The sequence below is a fragment of the Chiloscyllium plagiosum genome, unplaced genomic scaffold (assembly GCF_037043375.1).
Source record: "Chiloscyllium plagiosum isolate Xiang-an unplaced genomic scaffold, Cpla_swu_hap1 HiC_scaffold_9, whole genome shotgun sequence".
Taxonomy (NCBI): Eukaryota; Metazoa; Chordata; class Chondrichthyes; order Orectolobiformes; family Hemiscylliidae; genus Chiloscyllium; species Chiloscyllium plagiosum.
The window spans coordinates 14,090,437-14,105,737 of record NW_028270147.1 but is presented as its reverse complement, the minus strand read 5'-3'; the positions used below and the strand labels follow the sequence as shown (position 1 = coordinate 14,105,737).

Below are 15,301 nucleotides of genomic sequence, written 5' to 3'. Positions count from 1 at the left end.
TCAGCCCATTGGCCCAACTGGTCCAGATCCTGTTGTAATCTGAGGTAACCCTCTTCGCTGTCCACTATACCTCCAATTTTGGTGTCATCTGCAAACTTACTAACTGTACCTCTTATGCTCGCATCCAAATCATTTATATAAATGACAAAAAGTAGAGCACCCAGCACCAATCCTTGTGGCACTCCACTAGTCACAGGCCTCCAGTCTGAAAAACAACCCTCCACCACTACCCTCTGTCTTCTACCTTTGATCCAGTTCTGTATCCAAATGGCTAATTCTCCCTGTTTTCCATGAGATCTAACCTTGCTAATCAGTCTCCCATGGGGAACCTTGTCGAACAACTTACTGAAGTCCATATAGATCACATCTACCACTCTGCCCTCATCAATCTTCTTTGTTACTTCTTCAAAAAACTCAATCAAGTCTGTGAGACATGATTTCCCACGCACAAAGCCATGTTGACTATCCCATCAGTCCTTGCCTGTACATGCTGGCCCTCAGAATTCCCTCCAAGAACTTGCCCACCACTGAGGTCAGGTTCACCGGTCTGTAGTTCCCTGGCTTGTCTTTACCGACCTTCTTAAACAGTGGCACCACGTTTGCCAACCTCCAGTCTTCTGACACCTCACCTGTGACTATCGATGATACAAATATCTCAGTAAGAGGCCCAGCAATCACTTCTCTAGCTTCCCACAGAGTTCTCGGGTACACCTGATCAGGTCCTAGGGATTTATCCACCGTTAACCATTTCAAGACATCCAGCACTTCCTCCTTTGTAAAATTTTGCAAGATGTCACCATCTATTTCCCTACAGTCTATATCTTCCATATCCTTTTCCACAGTAAATATTGATGCAAAATATTCATTTAGTATCTCCCCCATTTTCTGCGGTTCCACACAAAGGCCACCTTGCTGATCTTTGAGGGGCCCTATTCTCTCCCTAGTTACCCTTTTGTCCTTAATATATTTGTAAAAACCCTTTGGATTCTCCTTAATTCTATTTACCAAAGCTACCTCATGTTCCCTTTTTGCCCTCCTGATTTCCCTCTTAAATATACTCCTACTTCCTTTATACTCTTCTAAGGTTTCACTCGATCTATCCTGTCTATACCTGACATATGCTTCCTTCTTTTTCTTAACCAAACCCTCAATTCCTTTCTTCGTCCACCATTCCCTATACCTACCAGCCTTCCCTTTCACCCTGACAGGAATATACTTTCGCTGGATTCTTTTTATCTCATTTCTGAAGGCTTCCCATTTTCCAGCCATCCCTTTACCTGCAAACATCTGCCTCCAATCAGCTTTCGAAAGTTTTTGCCTAATATCATCAAAATTGGCCTTTCTCCAATTTAGAATTTCAACTTTTAGATCTGGTCTATCCATTTCCATCACTATTAAACAACTTAGCAGAGGAGGAGGCTCCATAAATATCCCCATCCTCAATAAAGGCTGAAACTTTGCCGCCATCTTCAGCCAGAAATGGTGGACGATCCACTACGGCTCCCAACAGCACTCAAGAAGCTCATATCCTTCTCAATGGCAATTTTTAAAAATCCATTCATGGATAAGGGTGTTGTTGACTCAGCCAGCATGTATTATCCATCGCAGAAGGCAGTTTAGAGTTAGCAATTAGAGATAGGTAATTGCCATTGATGCCCACATCCCAGGAATGAACAAAAGAAACTAATTATCACTCTGTCACTGACTCACCGTTGCATCATCTTCTGACTCTCCCTTTCCGTTCTTGATAACTTTCTTTCATCCATGTCTCTGCTGTCACTCCATCTTCCATGAGACAACTTTTCATCTCTAATTGGTCCCATACTGTCCTCATCTTTATGTTTTGTTGCAAGGGGAATTGAATGCAAGTGTTACACGGGGCATTGGTGAGACTGTATCTGGAATACTATGTGCAGTTGTTAGGTTCATTTCCTGAGGTTTCACACACGGGATGCAATTCACACACACCAACTTCTGCGAACAGAAGAGAGACCCTGAACAAAGAAAACCCATCCCCTTTATACAGGTCAATTGGCAATGCTTACAGATATTCTGGCCACTACCATCCCCCCCAAGACCATATGTTACCCCAGGTACAATGGTAGGATGAGATCATCCTTGGAGATAATGCAAATGCTAATGCCCTAATCCTGGGGGAATCGTTATGCAGATGATTTCCTGAACCTACGATTCATCAAGACAATGTAGGTAAGACATGGCCTAACTTTGGGGTGGCCCTGCAAATGGGTTCTGGCACTGCTTCTTCCTCAGATAATGTAGGTATGATAGACCTCAGCAACAGGGATGATCACCCAAGTGAACCTGATTGGCTGGGGATGGCTATGAAAGTGTGGAAGAGATTGAGTGATAGCTTAATTTGGTAATAGTGGGGGGAATGATAGCAAATTACAGTCTAAATGGAGTGAGAGTCTTCCAAGTTCCTGCCTGACTGTCAGCCCCACCCAGTTCCAGAATGTTCCGTCAGTGCAGTTTAACCCTTTAATATTACATTAATGTCCAGATTGATATTCTCATGTAGTCAAAGTTTGTGAGAAGATTTGTAGCTCGGGTGCTCGCCGAGCTGGGAATTTATGTTGCAGGCGTTTCGTCCCCTGTCTAGGTGACATCCTCAGTGCTTGTGAGCCTCCTGTGAAGCGCTTCTGTGATGTTTCCTCCGGCATTTATAGTGGTTTGTCTCTGCCGCTTCCGGTTGTCAGTTCCAGCTGTCCACTGCAGTGGCCGGTATATTAGGTCCAGGTCGATGTGTTTGTTGATAGAATCTGTGGATGAGTGCCATGCCTCTAGGAATTCCCTGGCTGTTCTCTGTTTGGCTTGTCCTCTAATAGTAGTGTTGTCCCAGTCGAACTCATGTTGCTTGTCATCAGCGTGTGTGGCTACTAAGGATAGCTGGTCGTGTCGTTTCATGGCTAGTTGGTGTTCATGGATACGGATCGTTAGCTGTCTTCCTGTTTGTCCTATGTAGTCCTAAGTGCTGTCCTTGCATGAGATTACACATTACTGGTCAACGTACCTAGGGAATGATGTTAACGCATTGAAAGCAGTTCGGAGAAGGTTTGCCAAACTAATACCTGGAATGAGCAAATTACCTTATGAGGAAATTCTGGGCTTCTATCCTCTGGAGGTTAGAAGAATCAGGTGCAATATAATTGAAACATATCAGATCCTGAGGGAAAATTATTGAGTGAATGTGGAAAGGATGTTTCCTGTTGTGGAAGAATCTAGTACCTTGGGTCTTAGTTTAAAAATAAGGCAGTATCCATTTAAGACAGAAACAAAGGCTCATATTTTCTCTGAGGGTTGTGAGTCTTTGGAATTCTATTCATCAAAAGGCAGGGGATGTAAAACCTTTAAATATTTCTAAGGCAGAGGTAGATAGATTCTTGATGACCAAGGGGATGAAAGGTTATTGGGGATATGCAGGAATGTAGAGTTGAGGTTAAAATCAGATCAACCACGATCTTATTAAGTTGGGGAACAAACAGGAAGGGCAGAATGGCCTCATCCTGTTCCTTGTTCATATGACCTTATAAAGTCAATGAACATTAAGGGCCATTTGGAGGAATGCTGGGTAAGGTCATGGAGAAGTAACAGAGGTGATTTGCCTCCATAGTATCAGGATCAAGGACTTCAGCTGTGTCAGCAATCTGAAAAAGTTGGGATAAGTTCTCCTTACAGCAGAGAATGTGAAGGGCGAAATGTGACATTTATGAAGGGATTTACTTGAGTAAATCAATAGAAACTCTTTCAACTGTGCATGAGCCAGAGGACACACTTTTAAGTGAATTGTCCAAAGAATTGGAAAGGAGATTGAGTTACTTTCACATAGATAGTTGTTATGATCTGAAATGCATGACCCAAAAGGTGAAGCAGACTCAGTGATAATTTTCTAAAGACAATTGGGTGCACACTTTCAAAGAAGAAATCTGCTGAAAGAGTGGAAGTATTTGGATTGCTCTTTCAAAGAGCCAGCACAGGTTCAGTGGGTCAAGTGGCCTCCTTCTGTGTTGTATAATCCCACGTTAGGTGAATTAACCATGCTAAATTGCCTGTAGTGTTAGGTGTAGGGGAATGGGTCTGGGTGGGTTGTGCTTCGGCGGGCCAGCGTGGACTTGTTGGGCCGAAGGGCCTGTTTCCACACTGTAAGTAATCTAATCACCTAATCTAATCATAAGTTCCTTCCTAACTCTTATTATGCTTGGGAGCAAAATCTCATTATGGGGTTTAGTGTCACTCTAATAGATTTTTCCTTCGACATTCTATATTGAAATGTCCCTTTAAGAAAACATGATGCAGAGTGAAACATCACTCAGTTTAGGTTTTTGGGCTAAGTCACCTTCATGCAATCCTTTCTACGACTTTCAATCCTTTTTAGTCCAATTACTGGGAGTCATCCTATTCAATTATGGAATAAAAATAACCCCAACATAGGAAGGGACATGTTATAAATGTAGCTGGGTGGTTTTGTAATTGCAGTCAAAATTAATATCAGTATCAAAACTATTAATATTCATGAAAAGATTTTCATTTGTAGAGTGACTCATTATGTCCTGACACACTTTGTAGCTAATTATTTTGACTGTATTGGCTGATGATATTGTGCAGAAAAACAAGGCAGCCATTTTGCAACTGGTTTGTTCCTGCAGTGAATGGTGGAATCCATTTTGGATGATGCAGTGAGGAAATGGCCTTTCTTGAACAGAAAAGAAATTTTAATGTGCTCTTGTTAAAATATTACTTTTTTACAGGTGACTAGTAAAAGGCTTGGGCTTTTCCAATCCTATAAAGTCATTTTTTTTAAGCAGTGAATATCCATATATCCAAAAATAAGAAAAGCAATAAAAACTGACTGCCTGCAATGCAATAACGATTTCTGTTGGTAGTCTGCTATCCTATTTCAGCAATTATTGTTGATGACTCTTATCCTGCATCAATGTCAATTACTACCATTATGTCGCAAGAGCTCATTCATTGTGTAATGACACATATAGTGGTCTAATAATCAATTGCTCATCACAGATCGTTTAGCTTTGTGGGTTAGATTCTTTAAAATAATGAAACGCATAATGAGTCTTGAAGCAAACATCACAACAACCCATTCGAACAAAGGCAAAATACTGTGGATGCTGAAAATCTGAAACAAATGCAGAGGATGCTGGAGAAACTCAGCAGGTCTCATTGCATCTGTTGAGAAAGGAACAGAGTTAATGTTTCAACTCTGGTATGACTCCTGTTCAGAGTCGGCTTCACAATGGTTTCCATTGATTCCATTTATCCTATCCGGCAGGCAGAGTCACAGCATTGTCTGCACACAGCACCCAGAATCCTTAATCTTTGGATTCGTTTAAGAAAGAATTGGATAGAGCTCTCAAGGATAGTGGAATCAAGGGTTATGGAGATAAGGCAGGAACAGAATACTGATTGAGGATGATCAGCCATGATCATAATGAATGGTGGTGCAGGCTCGAAGGGCAGAATGGCCTACTCCTGCACCTATTGTCTATTGTCTACTGTTATAAACTATCCTAAAGGCAAGGTACACATCTGTTAAGACATTTGGGACAGGCAAAAATTGCTAGCCTTTCCAGGAAAGAGATATTAAGGCCAGTGACGGAAAACTTGGGAAAAAAATTCAAGAGTTGTTTATAGAAAAAAGGAGCTTGGCAGAGGTGGAGAGGTTTACCAGACCAGGTAAAGGCCTGGACATTCCTGATGGAGTGATTACGTGACATCCAGATGGGAGTGTGAATGAGACAGTGGACCCAACTCTGGCCAAACGGTTACCCTGGCTTCAATGGTCGGAGTGGGGTGCAAATGAATCTCTTTCTCTAATATTATTTCTCCTCATTACATTAGGGCAAACTCTACCCTGAAAGCTGTCAAACTCGATCAGTCTAGCTGTTAACACAAGCCTTCTGTTCACGAGTCAGGAGGGACTTTCATGATTAATTGATTCACTGTTCTAATCAACGAAAGTTGAATAATCTATTAATTGTGATGGCACTGCGCCAAATTGAGTTGGACAGGTTCCAACCATGCGCACGCATTCGGATTGATGAACAGTTGTGGTATTTCTAATGATGACCAGGCTTTTCGCACTGAAATGTAAACCTTAAATTTTAAACTTTCCCACAAGGGGAGGTTGAATAAGAGCGGGATAATTTAGTTGCGACAATGGGATGTGATTTTCTATTTTGGATTGGGGCCCTTTTGTCTGGAGCAACAATACAGCATCGACTTTAGATTGGCCAATCAATAACCAGTTAAGGACAGTGAATTGGCTCCCCTGCTCTGTTCTGCCCACACAAACAGCCACAGATGTAATAATAATCTTTTAACTTCCAAGTGAATACTCATACCTGGCAGGAGTTTGGTTAACTCAGTTGACTGGATGGCTGGCTTCTGATATGGGTTAACACTAACAGCGTGGGTTCAATTCCTGACACCAGAAATGGTTCCCATGAAAGACTCTTTGTCTCAACCTCTCCCCTCACCTGAGGTATGGTGGCCCTCAGGCTAAATCACCACCAGTCGTCTCTCTCCAATGAGAGAGCTGAAAGGCTAAGGCAACTTTACCTTGGACCTGATGAAGCAATAATTATGATATCTTCCACAAGAACTAGACATAGGAACAGGAGCAGACCATTCAGTCCTTTGAGCCTGCTCTGGCATTCAATAAGATCTGGCTGATCTGTGGCCTGACTCCATATGCCTGCCTTGGGCCCATACCTTTGCTTAATAAAACCTTGTCTTTCTCAGATGTAAATTTCACAATTGAATTAGCAACCTCAACCATTTGAGGAAGAGAGCTTCAAACACTACTCTTTGTGTGTAGAAGTGCTTTCTAACGTCTCTCCTGAATAATCTGGCCCTAATTCTTAGATTATGCCCCTGGTTCTAGAATCTCCACGCAGAGGAAATAGTTTATCATTATCTACCCTGTCTTTCCTTGTTAGTATCCTGAAAACCTCAATTAGATCACCCCTAACCTTTCTAACCTCTAGAGAATAAAGGCCTAATTTGTCTAATCTCTCCTCACAACTTAACCCCTGAGGTCTACGGGCCACCCGTGTATACAGATATGGAACTCCCTCAAGAGCCAAAACAGCCTTCTTTAGGAGTGGTGCCCTCATCTACCCACAGTTCCAAGTGGGATCTGATGAGGGTTTTGTATAACAGCAGCATAATGTCTGCATCCCCATACTCCAGTCCTTTAGATATGAAGACCAGCATTAAAGTGATAGTGCAAGGTTCCATAGACATTTCTTACAGCTCCAGGAATCTACAAATATTACAGTCAGAAATGCTGCCATACCTGAGCTAGCTCTGAAAAATTCAGTTATTAACTGGCATAATCCTCCCGCTGTGTATCATGATGCAAGTGACCCCAGTAAGACACAGACCAAAATCTTTATACCATTGGGTCACGTACAGTGATGATATTATGAGTGTGTCTCTGAAAAATATATTGCATACCAACTGTAAGACATGTCATGACATCCCTCTTGTTCCAAAGCAAGAAAGAAATCCCAAACAGATATACATGGCTGTGCCCAGGTACGTGCCATTGATTTAATAATTATACAAACAGGTACAAACAGAGTTGTCAATTTTAGCCATTCAAAGTTTATTATATACTTTGGACATTTGAGAACTTGTCCTGCTCTGGTGATCATTTCTCCATCTAGACAGATGCATGTTATTCTTGGTGGCTCTTGTCTGATAACCTGGTTGCCTTGCTGTTGGATGTTATCTCTCACACGTTCATCATTGTCAGAGGTTCCTTCCTCTCTGCCTGTGTGATTGGCGTCTTGTACATCCACCTGAGCTGGTTTCTGTTCCCGCACAATGTTTGGCAATGTCCTCACCTGAACTGATTGCCTCTTTTAGAGCCCTTTGCTGGTGACTGGAATTCTGACTCACGCTCTCTGCCCAGTGCACAGTTGCATTTCTGTACCTGCTCACTGATCATGTATCTCTTTCATTCTCTCTTTCATTGGAGAAGGAAGTCCCATGTTTTGGGATGATTAGACAATTGGTTGCCAGGCAATGTCATCTCCGTGCTTTACTCTCCCTGGCCTTCTCCTGAATGTATGCTCTCGACGTCCTTGGATCAATGAATAGCGTTGCATTATCCTTGTGGCAATAAGGTGATGTTGAATCCATCTGGGTACAACCATTTAAAATCACTGATTGATTTAATTGCATTTTGCATGGTCCAATCTATCAGGATGGATGTGGCTTTAATTTAATAAATGGTGATTCCAGCAAGATCATTGCATACAGACAATCCTGTCTTTGCTGGATCATGGGAAAGGGAAGTCAGGATTAAACTGTGTATTGGTATTGCTTTGTGACTGCACCTATGCATAGATTTGGTGATCTGTTGTATACTGGGAAAGAGTCTCCTGTAGACTGCCACATAAAGTACCACTTGTTGAGTTACGTGCCTTTTAGAAAACATAGTGCTAAAATGTTGGCATCAGTTCATGTGTTGATTTCGGTTTTCGGGGTGAGGCGACCTGCCTTTTAGGTGTTAACGGTGATAAAAGCAGCTGATTGCCTCATACTGTTGAGATGGTGCATGAGATTGATGGCAGGAAACCTTTGATTAACTTCCAAAGTTAGTTATTGCTTCGGTTGGTGCGTGAGTCCAAATCTTCCCATTTGTGCACATTCCTGAAAATTGATTGCTGTAGTCATGCTATAGATTAGAATCCCTACAGTATGGAAGCAGGCCATTCATCCCATTGAGCCCATGCTGACCCTCCGAAGAGCATCCCACGCAGACCCAACCCACTCCATCCCCATGACCTTGCATTTCCAGTGGCTAATCCATCTAATTTACATATCCCTGGACACTACGGCAATTTAACATGGCCAGGTCACCTAACCTGCACATCTTTGGACTGTGGAAGAAAACTGGAGCACCTGGAGGAAACCCATGCAGACACGGGGAGAATGTGAAAACTCCACACAGTCCTCCAAGGGTGGTCCAGAACCTGGGTCTCTGGCGCTGTGAGGCAGCAGTGCTAACCTCTGAGCCACTGTGCTACCCCAAATGGTCAATTATGTCTAGTTCTGGAAATGGTTGGCTTTTGAAACCAGGTTTCATACAGAGGCAAGCTGAATGTTCTTTGATATCACATCCTTTGTCAATGGGAAGAAACACCAGACAATTATGTAAGCTCTTGCTGTTTTGGTGGACTTGTTGAATGTAGCAATGGTGTTGTCCTCACCTAAAGCATAAATAAGGAAGGCTGTCAACTTGAAAAAGAAGGCATACAAAGTGGCCAAGAATAGCGGGAAACTAGAAGATTGGGAAAGATTTAAAGGTGAAGGTGAAGACTGCATATGCTGGAGATCAGAGCTGAAAATGTGTTGCTGGAAAAGCGCAGCAGGTCAGGCAGCATCCAAGGAGCAGGAGAATCGACGTTTCGGGCATGAGCCCTTCTTCAGCAACACATTTTCAGCAAAGATTTAAAGGTCAACAGTAAGCCACAAAGAGAGCTATAGAGAAAAGTAAGAGAGATTCTGAGAATAAACTAGCTCAGAATGTAAACATAAATAGCAAAAATGTCTATAAATATGTAAAAAGAAAAGAAGTGGCAGTAGTAAACATTAATCCCTCAGAGGCTGAGATGGGGGATTTAATAGTGGAATATGGTGAAATGGCCGAGGTATTGAACAGGTATTTTCTGTCAGTCTTCTACTTTAGTGATACAAAGGGATAGGTGTATGCAACTGGGCAAGAGTTACAGCTGGGGGAAAGGCAATTACGATGCGATTAGGCAAGATTTAGGAAGTGTAGGATGGGGAAGGAAACTGCAGTGGATGGGCACATTAGAAATGTGGAGCTTATTCAAGGAAAAGCTCCTGTGTGTCCTAGATAAGTATGTACCTGTCAGGCAGGGAGGAAGCTGTAGAGCGCGGGAGGCGTGGTTTACGAAGGAAGTGGAATTTCTGGTCAAGAGGAAGAAGAAAGCTTATGTTAGGATGAGATGTGAAGGCTCAGTTAGGGTGTTTGAGGCTTACAAGGTAGCCAGGAAACACCTAAAAAGAGAGCTCAGAAGAGCCAGGAGGAGACATGAGAAGTTGTTGGTGGATAGGATCAGAGTAAACCCTAAGGCTTTCTATAGATGTTTCAGGGATAAAAGAATGACGTGAGTAAGATTAGGGCCAATCAAGGATAGTAGTAGGAAGTTGTTTGTGGAGTCAGAGGAGATAGGGGAAGCACTAAATGAATATTTGTCGACAGTATTCACTCTAGAAAACGACAATGCTGTTGAGGAGAATACTGAGATACAGGCTACTAGACTGGGTGGGATTGAGGTTCACAAGGAAGAGGTATTAGAAATCCTGCAGAGTGTGAAAATAGATAAGTCCCCTGGGCCGGATGGGATTTATCCTAGGATCCTCTGGGAAGCCCCAGGAAGGAGATTACCGAGCCTTTGGCATTGATCTTTAAATCATCATTGTCTACAGGAATAGTGCCAGAGACTGGAGGATAGCAAATGTAGTTCCCCTATTCAAGAAGGGGAGTAGAGACAACCTGGTAATTATAGACCAGTGAGCCTTACTTCAGTTGTTGGTAAAGTGGTGGAAAAGGTTATAAGAGATACGATTTATAATCATCTAGAAAATAATAATTTGATTATGGATAGTCAGCACGGTGTTGTGAAGGGTAGATCGTGCCTCACAAACCTTATTGAGTTCTTTGAGAAGGTGACCAAACAGGTAGATGAGAGTAAACCGGTTGATGTAGTGTATATGGATTTCAGCAAGGCATTCGATAAGGTCCCCACAGTAGGCTATTGTACAAAATGCAGAGGAATGGGATTGTGGGAGATATAGCAGTTTGGATCAGTAATTGGCTTGCTGAAAGAAGACAGAGGGTGGTGGTTATTGGGAAATGTTCATCCTGGAGTCCAGTTACGAGTGGTGTACCGCAAGGGTCGGTGTTGGGTCCACTGCTGTTCGTCATTTTTATAAACGACCTGGATGAGGGCGTAGAAGGGTGGGTTAGTAAATTTGCAGACGATACTAAAGTCGGTGGAGTTGTGGATAGTGATGAAGGATGTTGTAGGTTACAGAGAGACATAGATAAGCTGCAGAGCTGGGCTGAGAGGTGGCAAATGGAGTTTAATGCGGACAAGTGTGAGGTGATTCACTTTGTTTGGAGTAACCGGAATGCAAAGTACTGGGCTAATGGTAAGATTCTTGGTAGTGTAGATGAGCAGAGAGATTTCGGTGTCCAGGTACACAGATCCTTGAAAGTTGCCACCCAGGTTGACAGGGTTGTTAAGAAGGCAAACAGTGTTTTAGCTTTTATTAATAGAGGGATCGAGTTCCGGAACCATGAGGTTATGCTGCAGCTGTACAAAACTCTGGTGCGGCCGCACTTGGAGTATTGTGTACAGTTCTGGTCACCGCATTATAAGAAGGATGTGGAAGCTTTGGAAAGGGTGCAGAGGAGATTTACTAGGATGTTGCCTGGTATGGAAGGAAGGTCTTACGAGGAAAGGCTGAGGATCTTGAGGCTGTTCTCGTTAGAGAGAATAAGGTTGAGAGGTAGAGAGACTTATAAGATAATCAGATATATAAGATAATAGAGACATATAAGATAATCAGAGGGTTAGATAGGGTGGACAGGGAGAGCCTTTTTCTAAGTATGGTGATGGTGAGCATGAGGGGGCATAGCTTTAAATTGAGGGGTGATAGATATAGGACAGATGTCAGAGGTAGTTTCTTTACTCAGAGAGTAGTAAGGGTATGGAATGCTTTGCCTGCAACGGTAGTAGATTCGCCAAGTTTAAGTACATTTAAGTCGTCATTGGACAAGCATATGGACATACATGGAATAGTGTAGGTTAGATGGGCTTCAGATTGGTATGACAGGTCGGCGCAACATCGAGGGCCAAAGGGCCTGTACTGCGATGTAATGCTCTATGTTCTTCACAGTGGAGGACATGAATAACATGCCAGTAATTGATAAGGAGACGAAGGCAGGTGAGGACAGAGAAACAAACATTACCATGAAAGAGGTATTGTTGAGGAAACTAATGGAGCTAAGGATAGACAAGTCTCCCGGCCCTGATGGAATGCATCCCAGGGTGCTGAAAGAGATGCAGGAGGAAAGCAAGTGCACTTGTCATAATTTTCCAAAATTCTCTGGACTCTGGGGCAGTCAGCAGATTGGAAAATAGCAAATGTGACACCACTGTTTAAAAAAGGAGATGGACAAAAAATGGGGAATTATAGACCAGTTAGCTTAACTTCCGTCATGGGGAAAGTGCTTGAGTCTATTATCAAGGAAGAAATAGCAAGGCGTCTACTTGGAAACTGCCCCATTGGACAGACACAGCATGAGTTCATGATGGGCAGGTCATGTTTAACTAATTCACTGGAATTCTTTGAAGACATTATGAACACGGTGGACAATGGGGACCCAGTAGATGTGGTGTATCTAGATTTCCAGAAGGCATTCAACAAGGTTCTGCACAAAAGGCTGCTGAATAAGATAAAGATGCGTTATGGGTAATGTATTAGCATGGATGGAAGATTGGTTAACTAACAGGAAGCAAAGCATGGAGATAAGTGAATGTTTACCTGGTTGGCAATCAGTGACTAGTAGTGTATCTAAGGGATCAGTGTTGGGACCACAATTATTCAGTTTACATAGACGATTTGGAGTTGGGGACCACGTGTAGTGTGTCAAAGTTTGTGGATGACACTAAGATGAGTGATAAAGCAAAATGTGCAGAGGACTGTGAAACTTTGCAAAGGGACACAGATAGTTTAAATGAGTGTACAAAGATCTGGCAGATGGAGTACAATGTTAATAAATGTGAAGTCATCCATTTTGGTTGGAATAACAGTAAAAAGGACTATTACTTAAATGGTAAAAAATGCAGCATGTTCCAGTGAAAGAGACCTGGGTGTCCTTGTGCATGAATCACAGAAGGTTGGACTGCAGGTACAACAGGTAATTAAGAAGGGAAATGGAATTTTGACCTTGCTAAAGGGATGGAGTTTGTAAGCAGGGGGTTATGTTGCAGCTGTACAGAGTGCTGGTGAGGTCACACCTAGAGTACTGTTTGCAGTTTTGGTCTCCTTACTTGAGAAAGGATGTACTGGCACTGGAGGTGGTGCAGAGGAGGTTCACTCGGCTGATTCCAGAGTTGAGGGAGTTGGCTACTGAGGAGAGACTGAATAGACTTGGATTATATTCATTGTAATTTAGAAGAAGTGGGGGGGGGCATCTTATAGAAACATATAAAGTTATGAAGGGAATAGATAAGATAGAAGTAGAGAGGATGTTTCCACTGGCATGTTAAACTAGGACAAGAGGGCATAGCCTCAAAATTAGGGGGAGCAGATTTAGGACTGAATTGAGAAGGAGCTTCTTCACCCAGAGGGTTGTGAATCTATGGAATTCCCTGCCCCAATGAAGTGGTTGAAGCTTCCTCAGTAAATGCTTTTAAAGCTAAGATAGATAATGTTTTGAATTAAGGGTTATTGTGAGAGGACAGGTAACTGGAGCTGAGGCCACAAAAATATTAACTATCGAAGCAGCGGGTTCGAAGGGTCCTCCTGGTTCTAGCATTCTTATGTACTCGATGTTGGCCTGTCACTATGGCACCATGCTAGTGCCCAACTACTAGCAAGGCATCAATGGTATGGCCTTTTTCCTTGCCCAAAACTTCTTTCTGCACCTTCTCTGTGGCTGTAATACTGTATTCTACACTCTGTTCTGCAATCCTGATACACTTTGTATGGTACAACATTCCTGTATAGCACACAAAACAACACTTTTCATTGTATCCCGGAACATGTGACAACAGTAAATCATACTCAAACTTTCCTGAAGACTTTGACTAATATCAAAGTAATTGCCATCTCAGTAACCCCCTCTAGAAGTTTTTCTTCAGGTAACTCTCTCTTGTACCATCTTGTGAAAAAATCATCATTTGGCTGTTGCGATTTTAATTTGTATGGCATGAGTTGGTGTTTGTTAATCATGAGGTGGATTCATACCTTTGTCTGGACCTCAAGTATTCCTCAGACTTTTTTTCATCATCCTCAGAAAGATTGACTGTATTTATTGTGAAAAGCCCCAACTTGCAAGTAATATTTTCGGAGATCACCTCTCAGGATAATATATTGCTTGCTCTGAGAAGTTAAGCTGCTTATGTTACCTTATAGTGTAATTTATTGAGGATGTCACTCAGTGATCAATCCATAATTAAATGTTTTTTTTCCATGCCATTATGAATGTCTTTTGCTTTATTTTTAATGGAATAAGGTGAAGGTTTTGTTTGTTGCTTTCTTCCACTTGTTTTTCTGTTCTGTCCTTTTAGTTTTCCTTTGTTTTATGTTTTTGCAGCCCTTTTAAGACATTTTGACTGGGGGTATTGGGTTGAATTTTACAATATTTTGGCTAACTGTCATTTTCAATAAGTTGGATAGACCTCTCTCTCGAGGACCAACAAGAATTCTCACGCTATCAGCCCAAAACCTGCCCCATTAAGTGCCTAACCCTCCCCTATGGCAATGTTAACTCAATTTTACTGGGTCCTAACCATTTCTGAGAAAGCAAAACAAAGAATTACATTTCTTTCATGAGGAAACCTCCCACTTCCATTTTACAACCAATGAAGTACTTTCAAAGTAGAGCCACGTTTTTTTGTAATTTGGACACATGGCAGCCATTTTATGCACAGCAAAGCCCCACAAACAGAAATATGCTACTGAACTGGTCATCTGTTTAAGAGATATCAATTGAGGGATAAATATCAAACTAGACAACAACAAGAACCTCCTATGTCTTATTTCTCTTGGTGAGGCCACACCTGGAGGATTGTGTTCAGTTTTACTCTCCTAGCCTGAGGGAGGACATTCTTGCTATTAAGGAGTCCAGCAAAGTTTCACCAGACTGATTCCCGGGATGGCAGGACTGAGCTATGAGGAAAGCCTGGATTGACTGGGCTTGCATTCGCTGGAATTTAGAAGAATAAGGGGGACCTCATAGAAACATATAAAATCCTGATGGGACTGGACAGGCCAGACACGGGAAAAAGGTTCCCGATGTTGGGGAAGTCCAGAAATAAGGATCACAGTCTAAGAAGAAGGGGGGATGCCATTCAGGACTGAGATGAGGAAGAATTTCTTCATTCAGAGAGTTGTAAGTTTGTGGAATTCTCTCCCACGAAAGCTGTTGGGGTCCATTCATTAGACATACTCACCTGGGACTCTTGCTGCTAACGAGATCAAGGAATGTGGG

The 15,301-nt window shown here is 42.3% G+C and overlaps 1 protein-coding gene across 4 annotated transcripts in view; it reads left to right on the top strand.

Annotated features, from left to right (window-relative positions):
* st6galnac3 (ST6 (alpha-N-acetyl-neuraminyl-2,3-beta-galactosyl-1,3)-N-acetylgalactosaminide alpha-2,6-sialyltransferase 3) overlaps positions 1-15,301 on the top strand; it is a 278,305-nt gene that overhangs the window by 159,877 nt on the left and 103,127 nt on the right. The gene's annotated exons all lie outside the window — the stretch shown is intronic.